The 12,234-nt window shown below is 44.8% G+C and overlaps 2 non-coding genes across 2 annotated transcripts; one reads left to right on the top strand and one right to left on the bottom strand.

Annotated features, from left to right (window-relative positions):
- Positions 1-829: 829 nt before the first annotated feature.
- On the bottom strand, positions 830-902 carry Trnav-uac (transfer RNA valine (anticodon UAC)). Its single transcript has one exon. It is a non-coding gene; the product is annotated as a tRNA-Val (tRNA).
- Positions 903-1,039: 137 nt separating this feature from the next.
- On the top strand, positions 1,040-1,112 carry Trnav-uac (transfer RNA valine (anticodon UAC)). The gene has a single exon. It is a non-coding gene; the product is annotated as a tRNA-Val (tRNA).
- The last annotated feature ends 11,122 nt before the right edge of the window (positions 1,113-12,234 follow it).

Genomic DNA, 12,234 nt, shown 5'->3' on the forward strand with positions numbered 1-12,234 from the left:
ACGGGAACACGAGCTGAAAAGTTTACTTCTTTTAACCCTTATCATCGTGGCTTGAGCGTGTGTTGGGTTTCTCGCTTGCTCTATATTAGATAGGGTGTTCGTGATTGCCATTGCCATGCACCCAGCCTCGTTTCTTACTTTTTCCGTGTCTGTGTGTGCGCGAATGTGCGCGTTTTTTGTCTTTTTTTTTTACTTTGTCCCCTCGTTTCTATCACTGCATCTAGCCGCGATGCTTCGCCAAGTAGTCTCCGCCGTAACATTATTGTGATTGTTTCTTGCCTTGCTTGATTTATTCCCTAATGGATTTCTTTAATTATTTCTCGTTCTTGGTGCTGACACGTAGCAGTAAACTAAGCAGTAGTGCACGAATTATGGGCTATTCCGCTAATAACCAATACGCATTTAGATTTTCTAGTTCTTGCTAATTTTGCGAAGTCGATGTATAGATACATATATATAGTTGCAGTCTCTAAGTAAAGCAAAACAGCACGGTTTCTATGAAATTAAGATGTTATGTAAACAGAAAAAGAAAGAAAGAAATCGTGTATTTAGGTTTAGCTACACGTTAATGAACACCGGTTGCTCAAAATTAATCGGTAGTCCCTCACTACGGCTCGCCTCGTAATCATAGTTCTCGCGTGTAAAACCGCGAAAATTCAATTATTTAACTGCATAATTAACTCGAGAAAGGGGTGTGAACAAAAAAAAATAATAAAGATGGCTCTGTAAGTAGCGCCTAGTTAAATTAAATTCTAAGGTTTGTACTTCAATAAAGCCCGTGACGTGTGTTCCCGGGAATTTGCACAACATGCGTTAAAAAAAAAAAATCTGGTTCCGTCCGGGATCGAACCGGAGACCTTTCGCGTGTAAAGCGAACGTGATAACCACTACACTACGGAACCGGACAGTCTCTCCGTCGCGTAGTAGCGCTACGCGTCGTTCAAGCACCACTGCGATTGTTTCCTCGGCGTCAAGATAAAAAAGAAAGAAAGAGCGGCAGTTTCAACAGCTGCTTTTTCCCCGCTGACTCGGCGTGCTCGGTTCCGTAGTGTAGTGGTTATCACGTTCGCTTTACACGCGAAAGGTCTCCGGTTCGATCCCGGACGGAACCAAAGCAATTTTTTTTCTAATGTACTTGTTTTTCTTTTTTTGTTTACACGTTACAGGTGGAAATACCGGTTTTGCAAATGACTCTCATTGAAGAGTAGCTGTGTATTTAGTTTACTCATCGTTCAATCGCGACTGTTTCGTTACATCATCTATGTTTCTTTTTTTTCTCCGTATTGTTACACTCACGAGCATGATAAGTACCCGACAGAGTCACGTATTTCTTTCTTTCTTTCTTTCTTTCTTTCTTTCTTTCTTTCTTTCTTTCTTTCTTTCTTTCTTTCTTTCTTTCTTTCTTTCTTTCTTTCTTTCTTTCTTTCTTTCTTTCTTTCTTTCTCGCTTTCTTCACATCCTTGTTGCACATATTCTTTTCTCCTTTTCTTTTTTGGACTACTTATATTTTCACCACCTAACCCAACTTCACACCCTCGTATAAGCCACGCCGTCACCAATTCCAGCTCTTCGAAACCTTCCTAATCTGAACTAACCTATCTCTCTCAGGATAATCTAACGTAATCCCTCAAACCGCGGCCAGCCTGAACAACCAGGAACCGGAAGCTATTTATAGTTTACGGGTGGTGGCGAAAGCATACAGGCGTGGGCAACACCCGCTCCCATGGCGTTTTAAAAACCGCGTCACCTAGCCGCCCTGCTTTCAAAGCACAAGTATAGTTCTCAGACACTGCGCACGCCCTCATATTCATTCGTCGTTACAGAGAAAGAAGAGTAAGAATTAAAGGAGGCGAGGAAACGGAGCACTTCCCGTGTTCTCACGGAAGCACAGCGGAGCGTACCCTGCAATTGCAGCAGTACGACAAGGCGCTGTGCACTGCTACGCTGCTCGCATCTCTCGCATTTTCCCGACCGCTCCCGACCGAGTCCGACCACGTACAGCAATAACGCCTTCCTTGCGTGGCCGCATGCGATGTGTATAAGTGCGCGCGCTACAGTATACTAACAGTACGAGGCGACGCTCACACACAGGCTCGCAGCTATGGCAAGGCGTGCATACATGGTTTGCTGCGACCAGCTGTTCCTGCTGGGCCGCAGATGTAGGCTCTGCAACGCGCGGCGTACTGCCGCATTTACTCGAACGTAGCCAACTCCGTGTTCGAATCACTAAAAGAAGCTGCGATCGTTTGGCTGCCATGGGAACGGTGGTTAGTAGCATGTGCATGGCGTTGGCCTAGCCAAAGGTGGGTTTCTAGAGGCTTGAAACTGCCCTCTCCGAAATTTTAACATTTTGTATATATACATATGCACGCATACATACAAACAAACGCACGAACAGTCATAAAAGAGGCGGTATTGGCGGGCTACTTGGTTGTGATGATATTAAGCAGCGCACAATTTAGGAAAACATGGACAGACAAACAAAGATATACACAGTACAAGCAATGTGTTGTGTCTAAGCCTCACCGCCCCTCCCCCACCCCCCAAAATTTGCTTATGCCGTGATTTGTGGACTTGTGCGATCATCGTGCTTGAGCCTTCAGGTGTTCTCTCGACGTCATTGGTGGCCTCCAAAACATGTCGGCCGTGACGTGTTTGCTCTCGCTATCGCATTTGAATCCGCGGCGCTTGCAGTTTGCGGAAGCATAGCCTTTGTGATTTGTGGCCGTTACTCAGAGGAAACGGCCGTCACTTCGATGCGAATTATAGACGTCACCTGTTGTAATGACGCTTCGAGTTTTTAAATTGCTGGGAAGTCACATATTTCTGAACTTTGCGGAGGCAATCCACGAATGATAATGTGGTGTTTTCGCATGTGTGAAGTAATAATAACGTGGGCAAATGATTAAAAAAAAAAACGGTACTTTGTTTTGAAGCCAGAAAGACGAAGTTAAGGCCAACTCCATCAAACTCCACCCCCTCACCCCCTTCGGAAACAATTTCTCTCTACGCCCATACTGACGAAGCCTGGCTAATCTCGCTCGGGAAACCGAAAACCCCATAATTTTAAAAGCGTAGTTGCCTCAAAATTCCGTAACACCCAGTGTGACGTCATTGTTTCCCCCTCACTGCCGTGGGTGAGGATGAGCTGGCGTCGATCGTTGTCAACCGGCTAATCCGGCAAGCGCGATCATGGTGCAGCAACGAGGCGAGAACGAACGAAGCAAGAATGGGTTTCATAAACAGTTTGTCACTATGTTTTCGTATCATCGAAAAAAAAAATACTTTTCCGAACTAAAATCGGGGGGAAAATAAAACTTGTCTAGCAATTTACAGCAGGAGATGAAAATTATCCGATAAAGTTATAATCAACGCGAGACATCCGCAACAATAATTAAGCTAGGAAAAGAAAGGACAGTTTGTGCAATATATCATATATCTACGCTTACAATACTAGCACTGTTTAGTGCTGGCTGACTCTTGGAAAATGTCGACTATATATCGCTTATATTGGACAACGTCGTCTGATGCTGGCTAATGATATCAATCCGCTGTTGTAAAAATGTAATAATTATATATATAATATATATATATATTATAGATATATATATATATATATAATATATATATATATATATATATATATAATGTATATATATATAATAATATATATATATATATATAATATATATATATATATATATATTATATACTATATATATATATATATATATTATATATATACGTCGCAGGTCGCCTAATTTTGGGACGTCAACGTGACTTCACAAATTTTGGCGATGACATCACATTCCTTCGGCACTTGGTCAACGTTGGGCCGATCACGGAGGCACTGCAAAAGCATGTGAGGTGCAGAAATCTTCCAATGCCTCCGATCCCGGAGGCAGTGCAAAACCTCTTAGGCAATTGTATATAAGGCAAATGCGTACGACAAATCATTAAGGGGCCGTGTGACTTTTTTTCTTCTGAGACCATCACACCGGACATTGAGGCGTTAGGTATATAGATTTACTTTTAAAGGGGCAGAGGGTGCTTATAGCCGAGAAAATGCGGCATACAGTGAACCCTCTGGCTGTCCGTGGCTTGGGTCGAAAAGGAAGTGCGTGGTCACGGTCCGCGCTTCCCAAGTGCCCGGGCTCCCGCCCGCAATCAGGGGACCGATGGCGGAGTGCTCACCGCAGCCGCCGCGCAAACCATATCCCGGACGTAAAAGCGGTGACAACGAAAGTCCAAGGGGGTTATTCTTTCTTTTCGTACTGCGCGTTGTGGTCCGTGAATCTGAAGCCCGCACTCATTGTGTCCGGCAAATGGCGTGTTTGCCGACTACCAAGCAGCCGGATGCACCACTAGTGGGAAGCTGAGGTTTAGCTAAACCTCAGCTTCGAGAAGTGCAGACGGGCAAAGGTATAAGAGAAAACAGTTAGTGAGCTAAATTGGTAGTAACAGCTTGATAAACTGCCAACTGTAATGTACAACTAAAAGATATCTCGAAATTACTCCTAAAAAGTAATTAAATTGCATAACTAACACTTTTCTAAAGCTTTCTTAAATTTATTTAAGTTACATTACAAATAACAGCTGCAGGACGAGACTAATGACAAAATATTACCATTCTTTTTCAAAAGTACTTATATTAGTTTGAAATTTAACATAATTCACAATTCATGCACAACTCATGAACACTTTGGTTAAAACCCATTTACATTGAAACATCCGAGATTTTTGTTGAAATTCACACGCTTGAGGTTTGGCACGGAGATTAAATTTCCTCATAAAGGAAGCAGACAGACTGTATTTTGATCATAAGTTATCGGAAAAGCGGTAATTTTCTTGAAAATACTCGCTTGATGTAATTGATTACATTGCTAAACTACCTGCCTCCAAGAATGTAACTCATGACATTACTCATTACAGCAAAGAATAAGTTAATTACTGTAATTTCATTACTGTAGTTCCATTACTGACGAGTCTGATAACTACGCAGACACAGACATGTGGTTTATTAATCTGCCCCTGAGGCGTAGCCAGAATTTCATTTCCTGAGTAGCGTCACCTTTCTATATTTATGTCTGTGTGAGTGTTTGTATGTTCGCGTGTGTATATACAAACATACACTCTGAGACTTTTTCAGTGAGGGGAGGAGTAGGGTGTTGAATCAACTTTTGCGGCTAACAACCCTATCACTCCCACTCCTCTGTTCCGTATTCACTGGTAAAGGTTTCCCTTCATTTAGCCATTCTTTTGTTTTCTTTCTTTCTTTCTTTCTTTCTTTCTTTCTTTCTTTCTTTCTTTCTTTCTTTCTTTCTTTCTTTCTTTCCTTCTTTCTTTCCTTCTTTCTTTCTTTCTTTCTTTCTTTCTTTCTTTCTTTCTTCTTTCTTTCTCATTATTTCTTTCGTTTTTTGCCGTATATGGCTTCCTCGATAATGTAAGGAGGCAGCTCGGTTCGACATCCCCGCTCATAACAGACAGAGAGCAGTAAACCAAAGCTAGGAAAGAAAGAAGGAAAGAAACTTTGCAACTGGCGCCTATGGGAAGCTCAGCTCTTGTTTTCCCTTTCAGTCGCTCTTCTCTTCGCGGGGCAAATAATAATGGTGGCCCGTAATAACAACGATCGGGACGCCGACCAATACAGTGACCGCCCACTGCGAACCCGGCGCACCGCACGGGACGGCGAGACCGGACGGCTGTTCCCGATGCAAGCGCTTCCCAGAATCGCGTTGGCTCCGAAGACGATGCAACAACACAAAGTCAGGGAAGTGCGCCTGCGGTTAGGGCTTGCTATATAAACGCGCAACGCTCTTGGAGCCGCTCGAGCGACGCGCCAGCAAGGGCAGAAAAGTAGGGGTGTGCGAATATTCGGAAGTTTCGAATATTGGTCGACTATTACACTCGAAATATTCGTATTCGATTCGAAGTTCGTGTATTCGAGAAGTTTCGAATGTTCGATAACTTCGAATATTCGAAAAATTTGAATATGCGATTCGATTATCATGCATAAAATAACTCGTCTTCCACATTTCTGCTGCGTTCGTATCGCTTAAAACGTTGCCGAGAGGAGCGATAAACATCGTAAGTACACGGAGGCACGATATCTGCCTGCGACGAACGCCCATTACGTATGATTTATTGCTGGTGCATCTCCGACGTGCAGCGCTGTTGGTGATCATCAAACCGTACATTTTCAATATTATGCGGCCGTAACGTGCCGCACTGCCACTCGTTCATTATGCGGGACCACTTCTGAAGAAAGACAGTGACCCACGTGACTGGTGGTGAACTGTTCAGATACCCCAGTCTGGCAAAGCTTTGACCCATGTAACTCCCTATACCAGCCTTTTCTGTTCCAAGCGAGCGTGCCTGTTCTGGAGATAGCAGTGTATGTTGTGTTGCCAGTCAGGATGTTAATCTTTTTAGGGGCGAAGCTCCTTAAAGCCGCACCCGTTCGTCCCTCGTAGTGCGTAACCAGTCGTAACGCTAGTACCAGATCTTAACCTCCAAGGTGGTGCCGGTGGGAGATTTCTCCTATGCGTTGTTGAACAATAAAAAATTCGCAGCGTGCGCGTTAACTAAAAGCCGAATTCTTCTGTCTCTCATTCCCCATTAGCAGCCATTGGCATGTTCCAGTAGGAAACGTTAGTAGAAGTAGAAGTGTCTAAAAGCCGACTACTTCTGTCTCTCATTCCCATTAGCAGCCATTGTTTACCTCCAAGGTAGTGCCTGGTGAGATTTCTCCTGTGCGTGATTAACAATAAAAATTTTGTTCAAAACGCCGTTGATTGATGAAATAAACCAACGAAAGACGCCAGATGTTTTCTAAAAGCAAAACGAAAAGACGCCAGATGTTTCTAAAGCAAAACGAAAAGACGCCAGCTGCTTAACGAAATACGCCAGATGTTTTCTAAAGCAATGGCTTTCTAAACAATGAAAATTCACAGCGTACATGTAAAATTAAAGTGAGCTGCAAGTCGTCATAACTCTCATCGAACCTTTAGTATAAACGCGCCCGATCTCACGTCGGTGATGATGTACTGGGCAGAATTCACGGAAGATTCACGGTTTACCGATGAACCTCCGCAGCTTCGCCCACTCATCATCAATCACTCCGTGGATATGCTGTCATTTTTTTTTTTTTTCAAATAGCTACATGTTAAATAAAATATTGTTACTGTGGAGGAATTTTTCCTTTGATATTCGGATATTCGATTCGATATTCGAAGGTGGATATTCGTATTCGATTCGTATTCGAAAAATTTGATATTCGCACACCCCTACAGAAAAGTTGTCCACAGCCTTCCCCGCTCAGTATAGGACGCGTCTGACACTTAATTGTGTTAGTGTTAATAAATGGCTGTTATAAAGCGAGGCTCGTATTCACAAAAATGTCTTACTATAGAATTGTTCGAAAGAGAAAACGAGAGACAGATCGATGGATGGATGAACAACTTTATTGCAAAACCATGAGGTGCGTGACTCAGAGTACAGCGGGCCGCCCCCGCTTTGGGAAAGTCAGGCCAAGCCCGACCGCCGCATCGTGGGCCCTCTGAACCGCCCATAGCTGAGCCCCGGCATCGGAGCTCTTGATAGAGAGACAGAGAGAGGATTTATTCGAAAGCAGAGAGGTCGGCCTGAGCTATTACGCTCCAGCGTGGTACTTCGCGCACGAAAAGGGAAAGGGGAAAAGAGTGATTATCGGGAGAAGAAGTGATGCGTATATACAATAATCACGTAACACTGTGGTTTCGCTAACCACTGTGCTACGTATTTCTGCTAACCATGAAGCGAAGCTCGTTAACTGTTTAAAACGTTATCACGCGTACGCAAAAAGGAAATCCCTTTATAAGCAATGTTTTAACAGCGTCCCGCCCATGCGCATCTCGGACCCACAATTAGATAACGTCAGCAGCGTAGCCAGAAATTTTTTTCCCCTTCCCTGGCAACGCCAGGGGATAGCATACGCAAACGCCTATTCTTAACAGTCTCTCGTCTACAAACGACACGAGACGACAGGGCATGCTGGGAGTAAGGATGACAGGGCGGGCTTGTACGCGCGGTGCGGTGTTTGGGACGTGCGCCGGTGACAGAACTGGTTGTCATACGAGAGGCCGAACGCCCCATTGTTCAGCTCGGAGGCGAAGCCTTTGTCTCACGCTCGCTTCCGTGGCCAAGCGTGCACCCACGCGCGATGCTGCGTGTCACGTTGCACGCCGCCAGACGGCGACGACGACTGGTGTCCGCGACTGGGCCGACGCCATACACCCAGCAGCGATCCTTTTGTCTGCCTGGCGCCGGCGGTCTTGTTGCTGGGCGAGCATTGCATTTGCACCCGCTGTCATATGGCTTCATCTTCCAGGGTGACTGCGTAGGTTGAAGGGCAATTAAAGGGAGAGTAAAGAGAAAATTAGTTCACTTGTATTTGAGTGTGTAAGTGATAGAGTAAATAACATGACAGGGACTCGTGTGTTTTCGCCTTATAAGTCGTTGCTTGTATCCAAATAAGATATTGTTGCAGTCAGCGCTCGTGAGTCTTAAGCCTCTTCTCTGTCCTCTTCTTATGCGCTTTTAGTTTCTGTCAAGTCTTACCCACATGCCCTCACAGTCACCTTAGTAAGTTACAGTTCCACAATAATAATAAAAAAATACCACGTGATCTTGCCGCTAAAGACGTGAATCTATCAATCAATCAATCAGATAGATAGATAGATAGATAGATAGATAGATAGATAGATAGATAGATAGATAGATAGATAGATAGATAGATAGATAGATAGATAGATAGATAGATAGATAGATAGATAGATAGATAGATAGATAGATAGATAGATAGATAGATAGATAGATAGATAGATAGATAGATAGATAGATAGATAGATAGATAGATAGATAGATAGATAGATAGATAGATAGATAGATAGATAGATAGATAATAACATTTATTTAATTCCCCAGATATGCTAGCCTGCTTTGTCGCCTGGCTTGCTACTCCAAGTGTCGGGTGATGACTATGATATATACAATCATCACATATACACACAAATAGTATGTACAGTCACAAACGCACATATATACACAAAATATTCATTCACAAAATCAATCAATCAATCAATCAATCAATCAGTCAACCAATTTCTGCAAAAAAAATGAATAGCACTGGAAAAACATTCTACATAGCTTGAATATATACGTCATACAATGTCTGTAATAATTTACAAGCCATCAGAGAAGCGCCGCTCAGAAAACGAAAAGCTACTCTAAACAGAGTTACCTTAGCTAATAAAATCGCAAGACCTGCTAATCCCAAGATATGATTATGAGGTGTGCCAAAGAATGGGACTCCGGTTTGATTCTAACCGACTGGGGTACTTAAGAAGAATTAGTCGTTGGTCTAGTTGGTCTTGCACAACTTGCTGAGATAAACTAGCTAGTTAATTTGAACCCATATCTAAGCACACGGGCATTTTCGCATGCATTTTCGCATGCATATTTCCTTAATGCCATTAAGCGCTGAAAATGCCTGAAATATTATATTACGGCCTGATCGCCCATAAAGAAAAGCTCGATCACTTGTGAAGCGTTCTTATATTCGAGCATATGACCTCGAACCCCCCGTCCTTCGTTTCCGCAATTTCTGAAGGGTTAACAGTGGTAGTTGGCACTACCAGACATTGCCCAGTGTAGATTAACCAATGACCAATGTCATCTAGTGCTGGTTGATGCTGGCTAAATTTAGCTAAATGATCATTAATGGTGGCGGGTATCGTCTTAACTATTGGTAAGTATCGACAAGTGTTGATATATGTCGGCTAATTGATGACCCAGACTAACCACATTATAGTAAGCGTGGGCTAACGTTGGTTGCGCTGTTATAATACCTACATGTTCTTCCTTAAATCTCGATGATATGAAAGAGCTGTTGACCTCTCCCATGCAACAACGTGAGTTGGCTCACCATGATTTCTACAGCGAGGTTGTATTAGTCTACCGAGTGCCGTCGCCGTCGTAGTAGTAGTAGTAGCAGTAGTAGCATAGTAGTAGTAGTAGTAGTAGTAGTAGTAGTAGTAGTAGTAGTAGTAGTAGTAGTAGTAGTAGTAGTAGCAGTAGCAGTCACGCAGGTCACGTGACCAGATGGGGGAGTAAATAAACAAATAGGTAAAGCGAAATGATGATGAGTATGCTCGAAATGATTATGACTATGACGACTTTTTGTACCGAAAGTCATCGTCATCATCATTACAGCTTCGCTGTCCGGCTGTTCTCACGGCGTGGAACTGGCGGACTTTTTTTTTTCTTTTTTTGGCGTGTCTTAGTGCGCAGGTACGCCAACGAGTCTACTCGGTGTTACCGTCTATCTGCATGCACAGGCGCACCCGGCAACACGTCGGTGCAAGGCTGACACGTCCACGGCACGCAGCAGCTGCGTGCACGGACACGAGACCGCGGCTAGCCATCCTACCGCGGCCTCGGAAAGAGGAACCGCGACGTACCCATCGCGCAGTGCAGACGGCGGATGGATCGACGCCCTACAACCACCGTAGTCACGGAAGAACAATGCCCATCGCCGCCACGGAGGAGGCTAAACCGGCAGCCGGTGCGATACAGCCGGCTTCTGTCAGACAGACGTAAACAGCCACGCACAAACACCGACCTCACCGCCACCAGTGGCGTAGACTCCCACGGTACTTCGTCGCCAGGGTGGGGGAGGGGTGGAGGGGGGGGGGGGTCGAACTACAGCCCGTGCTCGTATACCGTACCTCGTCGTATACAGGTCACCCCGGCAACAGCAAGGCAAGATAATATAGTTAGGTGCGGTAATATAAATCAACGGTCTAACTGCGTTTCTCTAGAAGAGTAGTTGATGTCTGCAGCCCTTCATAACTACATGTAAGGGGACATTATTCTTCGTATTTTCGAGACGTTATATTGTAGTGTCATGGTGTTATTTAAGTTGTGTATTTTACGTGCTGCGTATTTGTTGTAATCTGATATTACTAAGAGAATGCTGTTTTATAAGCACTCTTGGGACTCCGTATGTTCTACGTTTGACCCCTTAAAGAGCTAAGCAGTAGCCGGCGCCTTATGCGCCAACGTCTCCTTATATCAGGTCAATGAAAAAAATTGTTGGGCTAGTTGGTTGGACATCATTGCAAAGTAGAGCGCACAAGCGGTGCAGCAAAAAGGTGCCTTTTTGGCCACCCTGTTGCCGGGGTGTCCTATATACGAGAGGTACGGTATACGAGCACGCGCAGGAAAATGAAGGTCGACAAAAGGCACCTTTTTGCGATGATATTGTATTGCCACTAGAATAGATTGTATACTGCTGCTTGTGTAATAAAGGCTAGCGGCCTACTCAAGGTGCTTATGCAACCTTTTTTCTTCTGCCCTTCCCGTGTAACCAATGGGCAAACAAAGAAAATTCAATCTCGAACATACATAAGCACAAAGGTTTCAGCGCTTCCATATGTATAGGTGTGACAGCTATATTTTTGCCGGGTACTGAGAAAAGGAGCACGGCATGCTACGTGTCTCTTCGAATGCGCCTAATACGAATGCGCCTAACACGAAAAGGGTTATAGACGCGAAAACATGGAATGCGCCGGCGCAGTCCAGAGGTAGCGCGCATTCAGAGTAAGGGAGATGGCACGGCCGTGGAGCAATGCATACCGTGCACGCCTGGCAGCAAGCAGCGCCGATCGACAGCGCCAGGAGCTTCCGCGCTTTTGCACTGCGCCGATCCTCACGACGTGCAATGCAAAACCCGTACAAAGTCTACCTGCGCCGGCGGCAGGTGGCGGCGGCACACTTGTTCTCTAGCTCGATGCCGACGGCCGCTCCCATTGCGCTAGTCCACGCAGGACCGTGAGAACTTCTATGCCCGATTGGGACTTCCGTCGGCTGCGGCGACCTAACACCGAACTGCGTAGTTCCCGTCCTTCTCCTCTTTCGTCTCACAAACCACATACACGTATACACACGCAGCTCACTCCTCTGCACTATCAGTGCAGGTCGTGTTGATCGCGTCTCACACTTTCGTTATTATTTTTTTTTCGGACACAGATACGCACGCACTGTGTACGGGGACGGAGGCGAAGGTCTCCACGCGTGAAAGATTCCTCGATAGATTTTGGCGAGGCGGCCGGACCCCCTTTTTTTTTACGGTGTGACTGCAGGGGACGGCTCGGCTCAAATTAGCGTGCGTACACAGAAGTGCGTTAACGCCAG

This window comes from Rhipicephalus sanguineus, chromosome 6 (genome assembly GCF_013339695.2).
Source record: "Rhipicephalus sanguineus isolate Rsan-2018 chromosome 6, BIME_Rsan_1.4, whole genome shotgun sequence".
Lineage (NCBI taxonomy): Eukaryota > Metazoa > Arthropoda > Arachnida > Ixodida > Ixodidae > Rhipicephalus > Rhipicephalus sanguineus.